The sequence below is a fragment of the Nannospalax galili genome, unplaced genomic scaffold, assembly GCF_000622305.1.
Source record: "Nannospalax galili isolate Female #2095 unplaced genomic scaffold, S.galili_v1.0 scaffold302, whole genome shotgun sequence".
Taxonomy (NCBI): domain Eukaryota; kingdom Metazoa; phylum Chordata; class Mammalia; order Rodentia; family Spalacidae; genus Nannospalax; species Nannospalax galili.
The window spans coordinates 297383-302670 of NW_008350120.1; positions in this window are offsets into that span (position 1 = coordinate 297383).

The window sequence follows — 5288 nt, forward strand, 5'->3', positions numbered from 1 at the left end:
GAAAGATTTTAGCCTCAGGAATTTGGGGGTTGGACTGGCCTGGGAGCCAGGCCCAGGAAAGATGCTGGTCTAGAGCAGCTAGTTTCCATGCCACCCAGAGATGCAAAGGAAGATCAGGGCGGGAAGCTGCCCCAAGGGCTCCTGGGGACTGCACTGAGGAGCTCGGTTGGTCTGGATGCAAAGGACCAGGAAGAGGAAGGGTCAGTCCTAGCATCCAGAAAAGAGGCTGGCCAGTGGCGCAGGCCCAGGGAAGTAGAGGGAAGTGAGGGGCGGGGCCAGGCCCAGAGTGCTCCTGGGGACCAGAGAAGGAGCTGAGTTGGTCTGTATGCAAAGGATTGGGAAGCAGTGGTGGTTCCCCAGGTGTCTGGAGTAACAAGACAAGGAATGGGACAGGACCCAGGCTAGGAGGAGAGACGGGAGGGGGAGATGGGCGGGTAAATGAGGGTGGGGGAGTCAAGGTGCATGGGTGGGACAGGATCGACTTACCTGGGAGAGAGGCCTGCCAGTTGTGCAGGCCCAGGGAAGCAGCAGGGGAGGTCAGAAAATATTTTTAATAAAATCATAAAAACATTTCCAAAATCTACAGAACACCAAGGAGACAGGACGATAAAAGAAACTCCCTACATCATATAATAGTCAAAACACTAAACATACAGAACAAAGAAAAGATAGAGAAAGCTGTGAGAGAGAAAGTTCAAGTCACATATAAAGACAGTCCAGGCCCAGCAAAATAACAGCTGACTTTTCAATGGAAACTATGAAAGCAATAACATGGATTAACATCTTATAAGTATGAAAAAACACAGATTCCAGGTCAGAACACTATACCCAGCAAAATTATCAGTTGTGATTGAAGGAGAAAGAAAACCTTTCCATGATTAAAAACTGACTTAAGGAATTTATGACCATGAAACTGACTCTACGGAGGATATTCAATGGAATTACTTTCATCAGGAGGGAGGATTACACTTTGAAGAGGGCAAAAAGGATAAATAAATTATCACAGAACAGTCAACCAAAAGAGGTCTAAGAAAACAGCACTACAATACCAACGTTACAGGAATTAACAAGCGTTTGTCAACAATAACCATCAATATTAATGATCTCAACTCCCTAATAAAAAGACACAGATTAACTGACTAGATTAGGAAAACAGGACCCTTCAATTTGTTGCCCACAGGAAACACACCGCCAATGATGGATACCACCTTAGGGTAAAAGATATTGCAAGCAAACAGAACTAAGCAACAAGCAGGTATAGCTATTTTAATATCTGAGATCAACTTCAAACTAAAACTGGCCAGAAGAGACAGGGAAGGTCACTTCATACTCATTAAAGGAAAAATCCATCAAGAAGAAATTACAGTCCTAAACAACATGCACCTCACATATGTGCATCCAATTTCGTTTAAATGAAAAAAAAAAACTTTATTAGCACTAAAATCTGATACTAACTCCAACACAGTGATTGATAGTGAATGACTTCAATACCCCACTGTCACCAATAGACTGGTCAACCAGACAAAAATTAAACAGAGAAACCATGGAATTATATGACACCATAAATCAAATGGACTTCACAGACATCTATAGAACATTCCACCCAAACATCAAAGAACACACTTTCTTCACAGCAGTCCATGGAGCTTTCTCCAAAATTAAACACACATTAAGACACAAAGCAAGTCTCCACAAATTTATGAAAATTTAAATATCGTCTTGTATTCTATCCAACCACAGAGGAGTAAAGCTGGATGCCAACAGTAGTAAGAATGGGGAAGCTACACACATTCGTGGACGCTAAACACACTGCTGCATGGAATCACCAGAGAAATCAAGAAGGAAACTAAAACGTTTTTAGAACTGATCGAAAATAAAAACACAGACCAGCCCCATTCTCCTACTCCAGGGCCCACACCTACTCTGTCTAGCTTGTCCAACCCTCCCTACACTGCCCCGACCCCTGCCTTGGCCCTAAGTCCCCTCCTGATTCTCCTGTCTGAGACCTAGATACTACTCTGGTAAGTTGGACCCCACCACTAGGTCCTGATTCCTCTGCACCCTGACCAGCTACATTCTTTCTCCCCATGCTGTTCACGCCTTCCTTTGGCCTAGACCCCCTCCTGCTCTTCCCCACTAAGGAGGCTGGACTGGCCTCCTAAGCCAGACCTGCTACCTACTCCTGTGTCTTGACCCCCTTGCGCCCAGATAAGCTACATGAGCCTGCTCCAGGACCCACACCTACTCTGCCTAACTAGTTAGACACTCCCCACATTGTCCCCAGCCCCATATTGGACCTAGGTCCCCTCTTGTCTTCCCTCTTGAGACCTCCAGGCTAGCCTACCAGAACCCAGCCATCGGATCCCCATAGCCTTGAATTAGGCCTAGGCCCCTTTGCCCTGCTGAAGAGCTCTTGACTAGCTTGGAACCATCCTGTCCCACCACTAAAAAATCAAAAGTGAGAACCTAAAGCACACACCAGCTAACTGTTCATACCTGGCCAGAAAGCATCCAAGCTACATCAACAATATAAACAGATCCAAACTCCAACTAAACAAAGTCAGACTAGAATTTCATATCAGACAGACAACCAACAAAAGAAATCCACAAGCTCAAATCCCAGTGCAAAAACACAAATAGCAAAGCCTAACCACGAGCACAACAGTGTCATGAATATTATGAGAGTTACCAATTACTCTTTAATTGGACTTCAGGTCAGTTTCATAGATAGAACCCATACCTGACATTGATACCAGACTCAGGAACCTGAGACTAGTGTGAAACCCTCCTCCTTGGCCCCCTCCCCCGGACTCCCTAGACCCCTGCCCCTATTTAGGACTAACTGCTCTTTTCACTTCTGTAAATTGCTTGGCTTGAGGGAACCAGAGGGACAAATCACCATCTCCATTTTGACTGCTGATTCCTCCATTTTTGTGATGTCTCGTGGTCATAGACTAGGCAAGCCCAGGCATGTCCAGGGAGCCCGGGCAGGTTTGAGGCCTTATAAGGAATAAACAGGGTCCTCTAGCCCTGAAGATAACAGTCAGCACATTCCACAGCCCTGAGGGCAGCACCCACCAATGAGAGGCCTCCCAAGACTGTAACCAATCAATTCAAAAGTATGTTGGTGCGCACGGGCTCTTTGGACCAATCAAAATATAACTCTGTCATTCCCCTCCTCCCTTTGTCTGAAACCTGTGAAAAGCTCCCTCCCCCTGCAATTGGGGTTCTCAGACGAACCTACCACGTTAGTTTGGTCTGAGAGTCCATGCTTAAGCCCGAATAAAGACTCTTTGTTCTTGCATGCTCTCTGGACTCCGTGGTAATTCTTGGGGATCCATTCTCTGGGCACAACACTAGATGGGTCACAGGGCATGAAAGAGAGTTTAATACTAGTTTTCTAGTAAGTAGTTATAGTATTAAACTTATTCCTAATGACTTATGTTATACCTATAGATTAATGTATCTCTCAACTCTCACCAGAGAAACTTCCTTATGCAGCAGATGGTGACGGGCACGGAAACCCACAACTGGCCAATGTGCAGAGAACAAGAGGCTGCAGAGTGCTTGTTCCTGAATAGGACACTTACATCAAACTTCTGCGTCCCAAGGCTTGGGGATCATTACAGAAGATGGGGCAGAAAGACTGTAAGAGCCAAAGGTGGTGGACAATCACAAGTAAACTGAGTCTTCCAGACAGCTATTAAGTTGCTCATATGAACTCACAGCAGTGGTGACAGCACACACAAGTCCCATGCAAACTCACACCAGACAAAACCCTAGCATGGACATGGGGAAGCGGGTAAGAAACCCCAACCCAACCTAAGGAACCTTTGGAAACTGATGGTTGTTGGGAGGGGGAGAGACAGTCTTTTTCAAGGATGGGATTCTTGGTAGGTTAACCAGACTCCAGTGGATGGACCTACATTGAAGAGCATTTAGGGACAAATAGTAGACTCTGTATGCCTTACTATATATATTATAGAGTACATTAAATTGGGGGAGGCAATAAGGAGAGGTACAGATGGGGAAGGGAATCTAAATACCACCAAATTATATTGTACTAAAATCTCAACAATTCAGCAAAAAAATAAAAAATAAATACAAATTTTTAAAAGAAAGTTGTAAGGGAATGCCATCTCACTGACTGGCATCAGGAAACTCCTGTGGGAAAATCTAACAAACTTACCAACACTTTCATCTTCAGCCACTGATGCAGCATCTAGAATTTACCCACAAGCTCTGTTTATCAGCATAGGAAAGGCATATGTATATACTAATTCCTTACAGCACCATCCATGACAACAGGAGCCTAGAACCGTTCAATAGGCCAGGGCATAGCACACCATGTTGCCAGGTTACGCGGGAAAATGTGTAAGTCAGGACAGTCTTCGGACTGTTAATTTTAGGGGAAGAATTAGAGAAGAATAAGGCCCATCTTTCCAGGAATGGAAGGGGAAGGCACAGAGGCGCCTTGAGAAGCTGAAAAGAACAAGAACATTGATCTCTGCCTCACGGCTCCACTAGGAACTCAGCCCCAAAGAACTCCTGAGCCGGAGCTGGGATTATGGCTCAGTAAGTAACATGCTTTGCACACAAGCATGAGGACCTCAGTTGAGATCCCAAAACCCACTTAAAGTTGGCACCGTGGCACATTTTTGCAACCCCAGGACTGGAGTGGGAGGGTAAAGGCAGCGAATCCCTAGAGCTTGTTGGCAGGTGGTCTAGCCTAGTCAGTGAATGCCAATTTCAGTGAGAGTCCGTACCAAAAAACAAAGTGGAGAGGGAGTGCATTACACACTGACCTCTGACCTTCACATGAACGCACTCATATGTACGTGGGCACTTGCATATTCATGTGCACAAACATAAGAATGCATGTCCACACAGATATACACACAGAACAACCACAAAAGAGAAAGAAAGATGATTAGAGAGAGAAAGGAAGGGAAGGATGAGAGAGAAATGAGGGGGAGAAAAAGGGAAGGCTCAGAGCTACCCGGGGCCCAGAAATGGCTTAGAGCAACACGAAGAGGTGGGTGTGGGATTTCCTCCGAGGCCTCTGGACAGAGGAAACAGAAAAGCAGACAGATGAGGAACTCCACACCTCCAACAGTATGACTCAGACTGCGCAGAGCTATCACTTATGGCAAGTCTCAGAGCCAGGAACCCCCAGCAAGGAACCAGGAGCAGGAAAGACAGTCATGAAAGCCTAGGGGCAGCCAAGCCCAAGTTTCAATAAACCAATCCCAGCCTCCTCTTCCTCCTCCATAAGAAAGGAAGTGATT